This window comes from Eublepharis macularius, chromosome 16 (genome assembly GCF_028583425.1).
Source record: "Eublepharis macularius isolate TG4126 chromosome 16, MPM_Emac_v1.0, whole genome shotgun sequence".
Lineage (NCBI taxonomy): Eukaryota > Metazoa > Chordata > Lepidosauria > Squamata > Eublepharidae > Eublepharis > Eublepharis macularius.
Window position 1 is genome coordinate 13,074,337 of NC_072805.1, and position 17,895 is coordinate 13,092,231.

At 47.1% G+C, this 17,895-nt stretch overlaps 1 protein-coding gene across 2 annotated transcripts in view; it reads left to right on the top strand.

The window, feature by feature from the left end:
• VAC14 (VAC14 component of PIKFYVE complex) overlaps positions 1-17,895 on the top strand; it is a 123,632-nt gene that overhangs the window by 43,342 nt on the left and 62,395 nt on the right. The window lies entirely within an intron of this gene.

Below are 17,895 nucleotides of genomic sequence, written 5' to 3' on the forward strand. Positions count from 1 at the left end.
GTGTGCCTGTGTGAACTGTGAAGAATATGAATCTGGTAACCACCTTTGGGCAGATTCCACAGAGAGGCGGCATATGAAATGCTGTGGAAGGCTAGGTCCAGAATTATCACACTAGTCAACGTTGTATGTGATACTTTACAGTGTGCAAGCAAAAGAGGAGTCCATGCCCCTTGGAGCAGATAATCCAAATCAGGCATGAGGATAGCGACAACAGAAGAAGGGATACCCAAAGCTATTTTATTGTATTTCTTTTTTTACTTCATTTATTACTACATATTTTGGTGTGCCAGGCCCATCTGTCTGATTTTTTCCAGGGAGGTACTATTTCACTGTGGCTCTGATCCTTTTGACAGGCATCCCCTAAAAGGTAACGCTGACAAGGTTCCGCAGGGCTCCTGCTTTCCCCTGTTCTGTGTTAACATCTGTGTGAAATAGCTGTGAGACTCAGAGTAGAATAGCAGCAGCATGTGGATTATACCCAATGAATGCTCTCTTGCCTTCCCATGAAACTACAAGAGAGGGAGTGGAAACTCTGAACGGAACCCGTGAGCTCTAGAAGGTCTGGAAGTGTGCAAACAAACATAAACAGACGAGTTGGCGGTGCTGTGATTTGGGGATAAAGCTGATTCAGCAATAGGTGTACAAGCTGTCCTGTGTTCTTTCGCACTCTTCACTTTCTTTTTTGCGGTAATCCAGGGTGGACTACTGCAACATGTTGTACGTGGGGCTGCCTTTGAAGACATTCTGGAAATTGAGTTGTTCAGTGCTACAGCTGGGCTGATGTCCGGAACCCTGGATAATGAGCAGATAAGCCATATGCTTTATGAATGGCACTGGCTTTAAATTTGTTTTCTGATCCCATTCAAAGTGCTGTTAAAGCCCTACAAGAATTGGGTTCAAGCTATCTGAGGGGATGCATCCTGACCTGCATGAACTTGCCTAGGATCTCAGGTCAGCTGGCTGGGTTCTGTTAAAGCAACTCTCTTTCTAGGATGAGGTTAGCAGGGACGCAAGAGAGCTTCCTCCGCAGTCCCCACCAGGCTGCAGAACTCCCTTCCACCAGAGGCGTGGTTGGGACTGTCTGTGTTCTCAATTGCGGGGCGGGGGGGGCGGGGGCGGGGGGAGTGCAGACCTTTCCAAAAGGGCCTTTGAAAGGTGATATTTTATCTGCTGTTCTGTTTTAGATGTTGGACTTTGCCAGTGTTAAACTTCATTTTATTTATTGGTTTTGATTCTGTAAGCACCTGCTGGATATCCTGCTCTTACTCTTTTTATTGTTGCCCCTATAGGCTTTGATTTGTTTTGCTTTTAAGCAGGGCTTTTTTTTTGCCGGAACACTCTGGAACAGTGTTCTGGCAGTTCTCAAAACTGCCCCCCCTCCCAGCCATTTCAGGCCCGAAATGGCCTGGAACGGGCCGCTGCCAGGTGTTCCCTCACCTGGCAGTGGCCCAATCCTGGCTGTTCCAGGCACGAATTGGGCCAAAATTGGCCCAAAATTTCCGAAATGGGCCCCAAACGGCTGCGAAATGTCCAACGCCCCCCACATTTCAAACAGAGTCCTTGTCTCCATCGTAACTGTCTCCCAGTTCCTGGGATGGGGGGCCTTGGCCCTAGCTGGGTACGTCCCCTTCCTTCGGTGGTTGGCCTCCTCAGCCCCGCATGTTGCTGCATTCATACGAGTTTCACAACTTGGTTTCTGTTTTCGACCTCGCATGCTAATTGGATCCATCCTAACAGAGTCTGTGGGTCATCCTCTATCTAGCAGGTCAGCATTTAGTCCGTTTAGGAAAATTTCAATTTTAACTCCTTCCTGATAGTCATGAACTTTGGTGGCTAATTGCCTAAATTCGGCAGCATACTCTCGTACGGATTGGGACCCTGCCTTACGGTTCTAAGCTTTGTTCGGGCCCTTTCCCCTTCCAGCGGGTCTTCGAATTGGGCTCTTAAAGCATACACAAAAGCATTTAAATCATATAATTCGGGTGCTCCCATTTCATATAAAGTCACATGCCATGCGACTGCAGGGCCCCCTAATCGAGATCCTAAATAGCTCACTCGGCTGTGTTCAGTTGGAAACAAGTGTCCCCAATCTTGGAAAAATTCCATGGCTTATACTATAAAAAATCCCAAGTCTTCGGGTTTTCCATCAAATCTGTCTTCCAATTTAAATCATCCCTGTGGCAGTCCTGCACCGGGAGCTCTGACTCCCTGATGCCCTGCTGGCTGCTGGAGTGGGGCCGCTCTGGGAGGTGGCTGGTTGGGTCCCTGCGCCATGTAGGGTATGTGCTATGCTACATTTGCTCCATACACAATGGGGACTGCTTGGGTCACCACTCTGTGAGGTAGTTGGAGCGGTTGTGCTTGGCCTCTCGACACTCTTTGAGGGGGGTATACTGTGGGGCCTCCTGGCGGCGGATGGCCCATTTGTAATCCTGTCTCCATTGGGATGACGATAGGGGCTCCCTGTGGTTGGGCGCTTTGGGGCACTCTCATCCCTGTGGCAGCAAACGATGCCCCTGCACTTATTACAGCAGGCGGGATGCTCACTGGCTGTGTTCCCACTTGCTGGACACCCACTTTTCCTTGGGGTGGTAAATTTGGAACTGTCACTACTGTGGGGGGTGGAATTTGACTTGGTAAGCTCCTCCGTATTCTCATCCCTGAAGTGGCGATTGGTGCGCCTGTGCTAGTCGCGGTTGCTGGGATGATTAATGGTTGCCTCCCCCCCCCCGTATGCCCCCCACCCCCCGGGGTGGTTTATTAGAGGCAATTACTATGGAGGCTGAACAGAACTCTCTCTCCCTGCTCCAGTTACAGTTGGGACCCGCGTAACTGGGAGGATTACTTGAGCTTCCACTGAAGGTGCGGAAGTTACTAAAAGCAGCCTTCTCCTTTCCGAAGGTGTTAGCCCCACAACGTTGATTGGTTCCTGGCCAATCTGTGCAGCTCTCCCTCGCTCCCTCGGCAGCAGCTGCTGTAAGGAAGTCTCTGGCTTTGATTCTCCGCGCTCCTCATGCGGGTCCATAGTCGGTCCCATCGGCAGGCTCATCATTTGGTTTACTGGCTGGGCGGTTTGCCCCAATTCCTCTCTCATCATGGCCACTTGGGCTTTGACGGCCTTGTACCTCTCTTCCACCTCTCTTTGGTTGCAGCGTCTGGCCCCCGGACGGGTCTGCTGGCCCGGCCACACTCCAGTCCATGGTGTAGGTACCGCCGTTACCAATGTAACCCGGGAAACCCTGCCTGGTGCCGGGGTAATCCAGGCCCCCACCCTTGTATTTGTAAATCCTCCAACACCGATTGTGTTGCCTTTTCCATTGGCACGGGTAACTGCGGCGTCTGGCCCCAATCCTGGTTATTTGGCCCAGCCACAGTTCCCATTTCACACGCGTCCAAGGGATCTGTCCCTGTTTCAACTGTACGGCCACGATACTCCTCGACATTGCCCGGGGGTAATCCAGGGTCCCCCGGTATTTGTAAATCCACTTGGGTTAGGGTACATTGGGCATCCACAGCACCTCTCATCCAACCCCTGGTAAGTCCTGTTAACGCCAACAGGTCGTATCTCATCACCTGGTGTCAGGCTATGGATGACAGGATAGAGCAGACAGATCTCTGGCCCATTTGCAGTAAGACACAAGTACTTAGTCAAATGGCTTTTATTCAGAAATCAGATCATGTCCATATGCAGGTCCATAGAACTACTTAGAAGCAAGGCAGGCATCTAAGCAGCATGAGCAGAAGTTGACAGGAATGACATCATATGAGAGAAACTTCTCTCTTACCATTCTAGTTTATGCCTTTCTCCCCCCTCACAACTGTAAACAATACTTTGGTGCTTTCTTGGTGTGAGAACATTTCACATATTTGTGATACCACGATGAGTTACTAGGAAGCAAGACACAGCACTGTCTGGGAGTGAGCACAAGGTCATAAACACTGGAAGCTGTTATAGTTCAACAGATGAACACCTGTGAAAGCCTGAGCATAGTTATGACACTAGCAAAGTGATATTGAGCTATAGCTAGATACACTGTGTTCAGCAGAACAGAATCAAAATTGGCATGGATGGGGCTCAGACATGACACCTGGAGCTGTTCATTGAGGTAATCCAAACAATCCTCTCCTCTTAAATCCGTCCCATCATCTGGCTCTGGTGAATCTCGGGTGAGGAACAAGCTCCCTTGGCAAGTGCTTTTCCATTGCCTGTGAACCTTTCAAGACTCAGGGTCTCCCCCTCCTTTTTGAGGGAGATCCGGAGGGGGCTCCAAACCCCACGGCAAATAATTATCTCTCTGCAGTGGGGAGCTTACGTAATGTCTCAGCTCAGCATCCCACCACAGATCCGGTCCACTTGCGGCTATATCCGCTACTTCCCTTTCGAACGTGTTTTGGGATGTCCTGAACAAAGAGTCCCCCATGGGCTCTATCCCCGATTCGTCCTCAGGAATGGAGGTCAGTTGCGGTACCATCGAGACGTCGGTCACCCCTGTCTCATTTGGGCAGCGTCCAAACAGAGCTCCTCCTCACTTTCTCCTCCTGGGGTCGGGGCTCCCATTGTCTGGGAGCTGGTAAAGTTGTCCATGTAAGATGGGTAACCCCCCTTTGGGGGATTGCCCCCAGTTCTGGATACATGGGGGAGGGTTCCTGCAGCTCCAAGTCCCCTCATCTCAACTGTAGTAGAGTCCATTCGGTAGTCCAGTCTCGGTTGAGTCACAGGCACCAGCTCTCCTCCGGGAGTTGCACCTGGTCCCAGTTGCAAGTCTGGGTTGCTGGTTGGGTCCTCTGGCTCCATAGTCCCCGGGTCTGGCTCTGACGACGTGAAGCCGGTGGCCATTCTCCAGAGATAACACGTACAGAGGAAAATAAAGAAGGATTCCTGTCAAAATGTCTGGCTATGGATGACAGGCTATGGCAGATAGACCCCTGTACCCTCACAGCAAGAATCCAAGTTCTTGGTTAAAAGGTTTTATTCAGGAATCAGATCATTTCCACAGATATGTCCATAGGATTACTCAGAAGTAAGGTAAGCATCTAAGCAGCAACAGCAAGTTGACGGGAATACTCATGACGTGTGAAAATAATTCTATTATAGAGCACAATTACACTTTCCCCCCTCCCAGCCATAAACATAACTTTTGGCGCAAGATTGCCCTGGGAGCTCCTCGCATAGTTTACATATCAAGTCTAGACACTAGGAAAGTACAAAAGTTGAAACACAGTAAGTCATGAGAATGAACGGTTACAAGGTCAGAAGCCCTGGGAGCTTCGAAGGAACGAGATAAGGCACCTGCAGCTTCATTAGGCCTGTGAAAGCGATGCAGTTATGACATTGGCAATGTGACATCGAGGTACAGCAACAGCAATGGTTAAAATACCAGGTCAGCATTAGACAATGGCATGGCATGGATGTATGGGTACAGACATGACACTGAAGCTCTCGTTTTCTCCAAGGGAACCGATCTCTGTAATCTGGAGATGGCTTGTAATTCTGGGAGAACCTGGAGGATGGCAACCCTACTCTGGCTCCTGCGGTAGTCATTTTGTGGTTGCACCCATCAAATGGTGTTAGAATGCCAAAGGTGCCCACAGAAAAATTGGGGACCCCTGGCCTGGACAGCTGAAGGACTGCTTGTTTCATTTGGGCAGCCCATTCTTGGGGGGAGGGTTTCTGCTTTGGCTGTCACTAGGGTGGCTAAGGGACAGCCCCGCTCAGGAGAGGGAGGGGCTGTGCCACTCATCGGCATCTTGGCTCATTTCTTGTCAGGTGCACTTCTATAGCGGGTAGGGGTTACCCCTCCATTGAAGCACTTGCTGCTGCTGGCAACCCCTGCATTCATTCACTAGGCATTACTACGCTGGCTGCCGGGCAGCAGTGGATAGCACATCCTGCAGGAGGCGGTCCCAGGGTCATGTTTCAAGCCTGATCTGCTTGTAGGAGGAGGCAATTTGCTCGTAGTGGTGAGTGGTCACCTGCCTCATGTGAGTGGAGAGAAGATGGGGCTTTACGCCTGTTACCAGTAGAGGGCTTTGGAATCCAGTGTAATGGCCTTTCCTAGCACTGTTGTTGGTTAATGTGTGTGGAGGTTATATTTGATCATCTTAGCCCTTTTGGTCCCGGCTCTGACCTGGTGGAACTCTCTGTCTAGCGGGACCAGGGCCCAGCAGAGTTTGCTGTCTTTTTGCGGGGCTTGTAAGACAGAAATACTCCGCCAGGCATATGGCTGAGGCTAGGCCAGGCCTCCTCCGGCCTTGGAGGGGGAGGAGGAGGAGGAGGAGGAGGTGAACGACTTAAACCTCCCCATCAGATCTGTCCGCTACCCTGTTTTTAATTAGTTAAGCAGTGATTGTCACCGTCTGGGAAATTATACAACCTCAGTAAATTATAATAAACAATGTTTTAAGTGATTTTTATAATGTTTTTAATGATTGTATGTAATTATGTTACTGTGTTTTTAAATGATGTAATCTGCCCTGAGCCCGCTTGCAGAGAGGGCGGAATAGAAATCCAATAAAATATTTTTTAAAAAATCATGTGATAGGCTGTGGGAGGCTTTTCCTTGCAGTGTGGCCCTGCCTCCTGGTCAAGAGAAGGAGCTACCAACCCGCAGGACATCATGGTTGAAGTCGGTATTTAATGCTCATGTGTTTGGTCTGACTCTTAACTCTGGAACTGCTATACTATGCTGATTCTATATCTGGCTCTACAAATGAACAGGAAGGGGAATCATCAGTCATTGCAAACTTTGGAAAGGAGAAGGGTGTCATTGAGCTCCATCCTCCATGAGTGCTAGAATCTTGTTTTTTTTCCCCCTAGGAGTATCAAGTTGTGTGTGTGTGTTCTCAGCATGGAATTTTCATAGCTGCCTTTTGGGGGGGGGGCGTGGAGGGAGGCACTGCTCTTTACAGTCTTTGTTATAATGCCACTCCTTGCAGTCTTGCTGTCTCTGGCGAACGTGCGCAATGAGCTCATGCTCTGCATCCTAGCATTGGCTCACAGTGAACACAGCTGGAGCCAGATTCAGTGCCTTGGGTATGTTGTTGATCCGCTCTGTCTGGGAGACAGCGTGGGCGGAGTTGCTTCTGCAGAGTTGGCCCAGCAACTGCGGAGCTGTGCTTTAGATCAAGTGGATGGCTTTCTCTTTCCTTCCCTGTGGAGTATCTAAAAATAGCCATATAGTTATGGCATGTATCCTAAAGACTATCATGGCCCCTGTAAGTGAAATCCAGGCTCAGCTTTCTGTGTCAAATACTTGGAAGGTTTGGAAGGAAGTCCATCCAAATGTATCTATTTTTTTGTCAAATAGCTATTTTAGATTTTAGAATGCTCGTAACTGCGCAGTTCTTTTTTGAAAAAGAGATAATGTGGCAGGTTGCTTTAAGTGGATGGCCATATTGGCAGTTAGTTGCAGAATACATGCTGAGAAGATGCTTGCAATATTGCATTCCCTTCATGTTCAGACATAACAAGCCCGTCACCTCTTATGGCCAGAAAGAAGCACACAATGTCGCTCTGTCCTTTGGTGCCTTCCCAGGAGCATCTAACTGGCTGTGCTGCTAGAAGGCAGAGTGCTGGGCTTGAGGGCCCACGGTTCGTCCCTGTATGGATTTCCTGTGTTCTTTAACATAGTCCAGTAACATTTGACAAATAAGTCTGTACCTGCACTTCCTAGTAAGAGACAAGCCTCCTATTATAGTGAGGAGTCCAGTAGCACCTTTAAGACTAACCAACTTTATTGTAACATAAGCTTTCGAGAACCACAGCCCTCTTCGTCAGATGCATCTTTGTCAGATCTTTGTCAGATGCATCTGACAAAGAGAGCTGTGGTTCTCGAAAGCTTATGCTACAATAAAGTTGGTTAGTCTTAAAGGTGCTACTGGACTCTACTATTTTTGTGACTACAGACGAACACGGCTAACTCTTCTGGATCTAAAGCATCCTATTGTTGCCATCAGTCCTCCAATTTCTTGGCCTTTCTCTTTTCCTTCTGAAAAGCCATTCTCTGCCAGTTGCATGAGATCTTTATTTTTATTTTACTTCATTTGTCCCTTATCTTTCCAAAGTGTCTTACGTTGTTCGCCTCTCCTGCATTTTATCCTCACAACAGCCCTGTAAGGTAGGCTAGGCTGAGTTGGTGTGACTGGCCTAGTCACCCAGCAGGCTTCCATGGCAGAGTTGGGGAACTGAACCTGAGTCTCCCAAATCCTAGTCTGGCACTCTAACCACTACACCACATGGCTTTCCAGAAAATTAGTTCAAGACCAATGGCAAGCTGTGACCACTATTTCTTTAACGATGAAGGTGATGTTTCTCATAGCTGTATCTTTGGCAGAATGGGTGAATGACCTCTGCATTCTATGATCAGACCCTCCCTGCCTTCTTTTTCATAGATAGAGTTGTCTGACCACATGCTTGCTGCTCTAGGCTCCAGTCCCCATATGGACAAGGAACTTGTTTTGCATACATTCTTCCTGAACCCTTGATCAAATATGGAGAGAGTGCTGCCTTCCATTAGCTTAAAAAAACTTGCTGGGAAAGTAGCTGCCTCCACAGTCTTCAGTAAGACTATGCCTCTTTCAGAGCGAGCAGAAATGCCTTGGAAGTGTTGCAGTAATATAGATTAAACAGCACATTGTACTAAGCAATGTAAAGCAATACACGTGTATTCTAAGTGAACTGCTGCACTTTGTATGGACTGTATTGAATTTTTTGACAGGATGTTGCGTAAGTAACACAGGTGTGCTTTCATCTTTGACAGCCAATTAAAAATAGTGGATTCTTATCTAGAGAACATTAATCGCAGAATGGACCAATGGTGATCTACCAACTTAACTCTGTTATTTCTCACAGATTTATAGTTTTGTTTTGCAAGTTGGATATAACGTTACTTTTTGGCTAATTAAAAAGGTTATACAATAGAAAATATGAATATTTAATTAAGCATCAAATCAATCATAGTTTGTTTATGCTATCACATGAAAAAGTCTTTAGATATTTGCATAAGAACCTATAAAACATGCAAATTCAGATAGTATGTTAGAGTTCTGATTGGAAGAAATCTCATGAGAATCTAGATGAGACTCTTATCTTTGTATTTGTATGCTATGGGTGTCTTAATGCATTTTGTAGAAACATGATTGTTTTAAACTTAAAGTTAATTAGGAAATGTTAGCAAACCTCATTCTTACGCTTTTCTGTGTCCTATTTTTGTAGGATTTATATTAATGATCATATATATTTTAATATCTTGCTTCTTCAAAAGACTAGTGTGTAGTTTCAGTAAAAAGGAAATAGAGACTCTAGAAGGTGTCTGTGTACTTTGATGAGAAAAAGCAAAGCAAGAAGGACCCTATAAATAATGTACTGATAAGCAGAACTAGTTGAAAGTGCAGTCTCTGTTTGACGGGTCTTACTAATTGCTGAAAGCTACACAGGAGTAAAGATAAATCTTTCTTTTGGGATGGTGGGAGCTTAGTGAAGACACGGGTAAAAATCTGTTATAGAAGGGAATACAGCCTTTGGCAGAGCAGTGTTTGAGGCTGTCTTCTTGTGAGCTTACCTGTTTCCATCTCCAGGTAATGTCAGTTACCTTTCTCCATAGTGGTCTTGCTTACCTGTCCTCCCCCACAATAGGTGTGTTTGGCCTACTGTCTCATTCTAGGGAAGAATGGGAGGGCGTGGCTCTGCTACTTTAAGCCTGCATGCTGGCACTCTGTGCTCTGGGTGTGCAGAACTGGTGCTTAAAATTTTAACTTTAGAAACCCATAGTATGACTGCACAGGTGCCCACTCATAGAACAGGCAAGTTAGCTATCTGTTCTTAAACATTTCAAATACAAAAGGATAGGAAAGGACTGATAATATCCCTGCTTAGTTCTTTGGGAAAGGAGGAATCCAAAGATTTTTCAGGGTGATCTCTTGATCTTGTTGCATCTTCAAAATGACAAGAAAGTTACATCTTGAAAATTCTAATGAGGTGGCCATCCGTGTGTGTTCAAAACTGGATAGACTGAACATGATTTAAACTACCTTGAGGTCTGTGTATTTTAATGTACAATTAATGGAAACCAGGTATTCAGAAGGTAAATGAAATTTAAACAGAGATAAGAAAAACTAGTAGTAGCTCAGTAAAAGTGTGTGTCCATACACAAAGTGTATCTCTATACGCACACTCGTCCACACACATGCTCACATGTGTGCATCATAAGCAATAAGTACCTGTCTATTTTGGAAATGTGCTATTACTTACAACTTAATATTCTTAACATTATCTCATGCTATCCTCAGACTCCCCCATCTTGTATTTCTTGTTCTGTTTTCTTCCATGTGGCCCTTCCCAGGCCTTCATGGCTGTAGTGAATGCTGTGGGGCTGTCCCAGAACACCTTAGTGACCACTCATGCAGCAAGTCATAATCTCTATTTTTGCTAGGTTAATCAAATGCTAGATGATACTGGAAAAAAAATTCTACACTTCCTTTGTCTCAGATCAGCCATTACCTGAAAGACTCAGATAGCTTCCCGAGAGCCCACCGTGAGTTGATTCTCCTATTAAAATGGTAGTTAATCTGTTAGAACATAGGAGTGATCTGAATCAATTATACGATTACTCCCAGATGCCCTCTTCAACCCCCCAGAGTCCATTCTCCTGGATTTACTGGGGAATTTAACAGAATGAACCGGGCAGGCAAACTGCTTGGTTGTATTAGTTTCACGTTGTCCTTCACTGGCGCCCAACTTGAAACTAATACAATCAAATACTAATAACTAATAATAATAATACAGCCAAACACTAATATAATCCTTGTCTGTCTGTCTGTCTCTCTCAGGTGTTTTTTGTGATTGTGATGGCAAAACGTCTGCATTCTGCAACCATTGCAGCTGTGCAGGGACTTTCAGCTGAACTGCTCCAAGTTATGAAACACGTTTACATCTGACCAGGCCCTGTCTCTTATTGGCTGCGACAATATTGCAGCTCACTGAGACATTTGCTAAGCGTTGTGCAGACAGAAATCGCTCACATCTGTTGTGACTTGGACGTCACTGGGTTTGTCAGTTGAATTTTGGATTGTTGCTGGAAATCAGACTCGTTGCCTTTGCTTGAGTGATTTTCAGTTATGGAATCCCAGTTCTGGAGGCAGGTTGCGTTGGCATGATACTTGTTTTAATCTTGCTGAAGGACAGTTACATTGTGTTTGTGTCCTTGCAACTTCTTGTTGCATTGTTGGCTGCCTTGAGCATGAGGAGATAAGGTGGGACATAAATATTTGAAATAAATAAGTAAGCATATCAATATTAGAGCCCTGCCCTTCCTGGCTAGTGACATATTTAATTATTCAAGGAATTTATATCCTGACATTCTACAAATATGTGCTCAAAGTAGTTTACCAAAGGAATCCCTACTACAATATTAAAATGACAGTATTAACTATCTGAGGCTTTTAGATAAAGTTGTAAGAATCTAAAGCGGTGTGTGTTCAAAATCGGATAGGCCGAACATTATTTAAACATCCTTGATGCCTGTTTTTTAATGTATAATTAATGTAAACCAGGTATTCAGAAGCTAAATGAAATTAAAGATAAGAAAAACTGGTAGTAGCTCAGCAAAATTGCGTCTCTCTGTACACAAAGCATGTCTGTACACACACGGGTGTGTGGGTGCGCATGCACACACGGGGCTGATCTCCCCTAGCTTGCTTATTTATTTATTTGTTTGTTTATGGCTTTTATTCCGTCCTCCCCACATTTCCAGCAGGCTCAGGGCGGTTTACAGACACATAGAGGTTAAAATATATAAAAAAACAGTTGTTATAAATTAACAATCCTAAAAGCATCCAAATTTACACAGATTAAAATACAAAAGTAATGTGACTGCTCAATAGCTGCAATACGTCTTGCTGGAGACAGAGGCCAGAATGACCTTTCCCTGGCGAGCAGATTCACAGGGTCTGTGGCAATTGGAGCAAAACTCTTTCCGGAAGGGAAGAAAGAGGAACTTTTGAAGCTGCTCGGGTGGTGGGGCCCAGGCTGTTCTCCCCTTTGCCATGATGTTCTTTATGGTGTGGGTATGGGGGGCAACTTTTCACCGAACCTGGGACGTCCAGGCGGATGAGTCAAGGTTGAACCAGCCTCCCCGTTGCCTCTTTAGTCCCTGGACAGTTGAAAGTTGTAGCAGTCCTTTTTCTGGCAGGGAGGGGCAAAGCCAACTCCCCAAGACCCGGCTGGGCGTCCCCTTAAGGAGGACGGCATGTGAGGCACTTGGAGCAGGTGAGACGTGCCTTAAAAATGCTGTGATTCCATAGAAGGTCCAGAGACCTACAAGAAGCCGCTGGTTTATGATCCCTGCCAGTCCTGTGAATTCACCATGAATGTCAGGAGTCCAGAAGTCTTCCTGTTACCGTCAGATTTTCCTCTATATGAAGAACGCGGTCTTTGTGTCTTACAGGGAGACTCTTGTAAGAGTGAGAGGATTGCTCAGAAGCAACGGTTTGGAGCGGCTGGATGCCAAGCCCAAGGACACGTCGTTGCTTTTCAAAATGCGTTTCTCTGTTTTTGTTTTAAAGATGAGACGGTCTGGCTTGTGATCTTGAATTGCTCGGGCAGAGAAGCAGAACTAGCAGATCCGTTGCGCTGTCATGTGAGAGCTTTGGCCACAGGAGGAGCATAAAGCAGAGGACTGGCCGGCGTGTGTGCTAGCTAGCTAATTTCTGTCTGCCTTGAAAAGTGCTTAGCTTTGTGGGGCGAATCCAGTAGATGCAACGTTGGAGGAAAAGACTCCTTTCCCATCATTACAATGAGGCGGGTTGCCCGTTGCATCTTAGCTAGTGCTGCATGGAATGCATTCAAATAGTCTAAAGCATCCCAAATACTTGCAGAGTCTAATGAAGCGCACTGTAAATCACTTCCAAATATTGCATCTCCTCATTTCTGCTTCAGGAGGGGTATGGAGAGGGAGAGGAAAAGTGAAATGGCTGATTGAGATCGCTGCAGTATAAAACGCTACAAGTTCACACCCCTCTCATATTCCTGAACATAAAAACAAGGTAATCCTATTTTCTGGAGGAGAGATCAAGCAGACAAAGCATGTTTGCAAGGCCCAGCCCCTTGTGCTAATCTGAGCTGGCCTGGAAGGCAGACTTCGTGAGCAGGGGTCACAGAGCATGTCAGGGAAACAAGACGATGGGGCTTGGAGGTGGAAGTGGGCTTCCTGGAGTCCTGGGCATTGGGTGTTCTAGCCCAGTGCTCCAGTTCCATTTTGGGAGGATGCTCCCCAGTGTTTAGCAGCAGGGAGGCCTTCTTGTAGTACCACAGTACAGTACACCTATCAGATGACAAGTTGCTGGTTTATCGATGCCCTGAGTAATATTGCTGCCTGAAGCAATTCCGTTTGGGTTTCTCTGCATAGTCAGCGGTTCAGAGAATGGAGTAATATTTGCTCCCTGTTTTTGGCCTTTTCCAGACAGGAGGCAGGAGTTATATATGTATCATCTTCATTCCGATATTTTCTCCTAATTCTACTTGCCTCATGGGGAGAGAAGCCAGTGATATGGGAAGGGGCAGCCATACAAGGCAGCCAGGGGAAAGTAATGTCTCTTGACCCTGGTACATATGGAAGCATGCTGTGTCCGGGGTCCACAGCCCAGCCCCTGGACTTACTACAGAAGAGGACGGGAGACCCCCGGGATACAGTGGCCCAGCAGACAGTCAGACCCAGAACCAGCTGGTCACAGAAGGAAGGGAAGAGACACCCAAGCCTCAGAGGATTAGAAGGGGCAGGTGGAGGCTAGCTAGCCTCACCCTCCAGTGGGAGTTCAGGGGGCCAGGCAGGGAGAGTGGGGGCAACCCAGAGGGGACCAGAGCAGACAGGGAGGGCAAAAACAGTGCAGACAGCCAGCCAGCAGCTGGCCAAACTGAAGCCTTACCAGCCAGGGAGGAGAAGCAGCCCCAGCAGCTCAGAGCCATGCCCCAGCCTGCATCCCAGCTTGAAAGCAATAACCTAGCCCAGGGGATGCGAGCAGCTAAGCAACTGCAGGTGGAGCTGCCTGAGGCATTCTGTGGAAGAAGAGGGGCAGCCAGCCAAGGAGGCTCAGCTGTGCCTGCCTTCAGCCATCAGCTCAATCAGAGAGGCTGGACAGCCAGCCAACGAGGCACAGGTACAGCTGCCTAGGCCAGCTAGGGCCATGGTTAGAAGGTAGCAGGAGGGCGTGGTTGGCAGGTGGAGCATGGCAAGGCTGAAGGGATAAAAGGGAAGTCCACCCGCAGGGTGTGGTGGGTTGAGTAGGAGTGATGGAATGGAGCTGGAATGGAGCAGAGTGAGAGGAGGTGAGGAGGAAAGTGGATGAAGGAGGAGATGGAGGAGATCAAGGGAGAGGACTGGATCAGGTTGAGCAGGCCAGCAAGTGGACTGAGAGGGAGTCTGGTGAGGTATACTGCCCCTCCTTCCACAGAGCAGGGTCCTGCAGTATCCCTGACCCCCTTTGACGTCAGGGCCGGGCATGCTGGTACCCTGCCCAGCAGCGGCCGCAGCAAGCCCTGACATGCCGCGTCTCCAAGTGGCAGTGATCCTTTCCTTGTGCATGCCCAATAAATGTTTGTGTAACCAAGCAGGAACTGTGAACAGTCAGGAGGTCTCGGAAAGCTTAGTCTGCTGACTCCAGTTCTTGAGCAGACGTTCTGGGATGACGTGCCTTTCTGTCCAGAATACTGTCCATTGTGGCTGTAGCCTAGAGGGTTCCATCGCAGAGTGCTAGTCCCACAATCACTGAAAATACGCTGTGAACTATCTTGTTGCTGTTCAGCTATACCAAAGTCCTGATGGCCACGCTTGGAAGAAAGTACAGGACTTGGGGGCCCTTTCCAGTGTACGGGTCTTTCCAACTCAGTTCCTCTATAGAGATGCTTTCCCTGCCTTAATCTCCCCAGAAAGTAACAAGACCGTGCGATTACCAGGACTAGATCTTACCCTATTCTATTCCACTCCATATACTCCACTGAACAAAGTTTGATTTATTTACAATAGTACTTACACCTCACCATTCCTTCTGGCTCAAGTTCAAAGCCTTCCTCTGATACAAAAAACCCTCTTCCAACTGAAGTGGCTCTTTTTTCGATTGGAGGATTCTGGCAGAGGAGTCCAGGGAGTCTGGCAGAGCAAAGACTGACACTCATCCCAGCATCTGGCTGGTGGCCTGGGCTCTGGACAGAACTTTCGTTGGATAGTAGCTTGATCTAATCCTGGCCATGTCCCATTATCCCCCTCTGTCTTCAGACCATGGCTATGTTATGGAGGATAATCCACGTGTTGCCTTTTCTTCCGTCTGTCACTCTGTTGCTAGAGGTGCAGCAGCCACAGTGCTTGCCATTGCCTCTCTGTCCCTCTGCTTGCTCAGGAGTTTGGCTGCAGGCCACAGCACAACTGCTCCAGATGTTTCCTTGTCATGCTCAGCCTTCTATGCATTCCTGCTAGTTTCCTATAGCGGCTTACGGATTTGGTCTTCCAATCTGTACTGAATTCAGATGGGGTTTCCAGACTACCAGAGGATTACTCCTCCCCCCCCCCCCCAGGGTGGGCTTTGCCTTGGTCAGACAGCAGCTTCTGTCTTTTTAAAGATTGTTTTTCACGTGTCTTGTGCTGCTGGAACTGGACCAGGCAGCCGCTTTAATGAAATGGCTAACACAATTTAGTAAACGTAACCAAATCAATAAAATAGTAAAATGCAAGAAAAATTGATATACAGAACAACAATAAACCCAGTTCATAGCAACAGAAGAAAATTAAAGGGCTAGCTGGATAAAAAGTCTTGGTGTAACTCTTGAAACTGAAAAGGTCCGGCATCAAATAACCACTGGGAAGAGTGAACCACAGATGGTGTGCCATAACAACAAAAGACCTCTTGGGTAGAAACCCACCACATCTTTGTTGGGGCCACCAACAGCAGAGCCGAAATAGATGATCTCAGTTCTTAGTTTATATGACAGTACGTGGCTCTTTAAATTGCTCCTTTTTTAGAGGAGCTCGGGGGGGGGGGGGCGTGTGTGCATGTAGTTGTGTCCTCTTTCTCCCTACCCCATTTTGTCTTTGCTGTGTCCCTATGAGGTAGATTAGCCTGAAGGATGATGAGTGGTGCAAGATAACCTAGTGAGCCCAAGACATCCTGGTCTCAGATGGACTCTAGTCTGTACAGTAGCATGGATCCCAAGGCCATGCTTGGCTAATGGGAGGCTTCACAGTTAAGTACAAGGCAGCTTCTATGTGATCTGAGCCTGCGGCCGTACATCTTAACATCTGTTTTGATGAACCAAGGGGAAGGTTTGGGGTGGTTTTCTGTTTTGATCTGGTCTATTTTTATCTTGCCTTGTGATGTCCCTTTACATCATATTTACCCAAAGCTGAATGCACAACATCCTGGAATAACTCGTTGGGAAGACACCCTGTAGGGATTTTCTTTTGCTGCACATCAGGTTTCATTTAGGAACATCTGCCTTTCGTTGCGGCGCCTGTGTCTGTGTGTCTCTCTGAAAGAGAGGATCGTGATTTTTGGAGTTGCTCAATTGAAGTTCTTACTCTAGTCCGCAGGAGGATAATGCTTTGTGGGCTTCCTTCTCAGCTGGTTCCTGATAGATAGAGGCATGGGATGTAGATGGAGATATGACACACTTTGGCACAGGGTTTTTTCCCCTGCCACCTGACCTGTGATTGCTTATTGTTCTCCATTTATGCCTTGTGGGCAGCGAGGAAGGTAGGGGGGCCCTTCCCAAAAGAAGCTTGCTGGAAAACAACAAAGCTCCTTAACACATCTGCTTTTCTAAGTTCCTCTTTCTCTATCACCTTCTCTTCCTATATATATCCTCTTCCGATATCAGTGCCTGATCCCAGTATGCCAGGCTCAGCCCAGTTTGGGGCGAGGGATCAACTGGATCCAAAAGCAGCCCCTCTGCGGCCCAGCTTCAGGGAGTGAACACCCTCCCTGCCTTCCCTGAACAGGGCCTCAGATGCTCTCTATTAGGGCTCTGCTTCTTTGAACGGTGCCTGTTTTCTCTCCATATTTTCCCCACTCCAATCCTGAAACGTGGAGGGTGCTTGGGAACTATTGGAAAATGTAAACCAAGTCCTCAGGCCTTTGTGGGAGAACAGGTTTCCCTGAGACCTTCAGACTGCTCATTCTTTGGCCTTAGGCCTAGGAGGATCATGACATAGTATCTTTTCTGCCATCTTCTGCTTTCACATACATTGAATAATGGACTTTCAGTGTACTTTAATAACCATTTGCAAGTGGATGTTCCTGTCTTCACACAGGGAAATCCAGTTGCAAACTATTGCTAAAGTGCATTGTCCAATGTATGTGAAAGCAGCATGGATCTGTTCTGTGCCATCCAAAGTTGTTCCAAGTGTGGAACAACATACTGGAAGTGCTTAGTGAATAAAACTGATCACATCTCAATTTGACATTTAATTATTGTTAAATTACTAGACAATGCTCCTGAGCCAGTTGACCTGGCTACCCAAAGGGATCGTACCTCCTTTTCCCTCCTCCTTGGGAAATGAGAGTGAAGCATGCAAGCACCCCAGTGCTTACACTTGGTTGTCCGTTAAAGGTGTTCCTGCCTGCGCACCAAATTCCAGCAAGTAAATGTAACTGCTAAAAAGGCCTTCTCACAATGCAGACTAGCCTGGAAGACGGCCCCCCTACCTTGACACGGCTGATCTGGCCACCTGGATTCATGGCACAGTAACGTCAGGACTAGACTACTGCAATGCACTCTGCATAGCTCTCCCTTCAAAGTTGACTCAGAAACTCCAGCTGGTGCAGAACGCTGCAGCTCATTTACTCTCAAGAGCTAGATAGAGCATGTGTATCACTCCCATTCTGCAGTCATATCATTGGCCTCTCTGACAT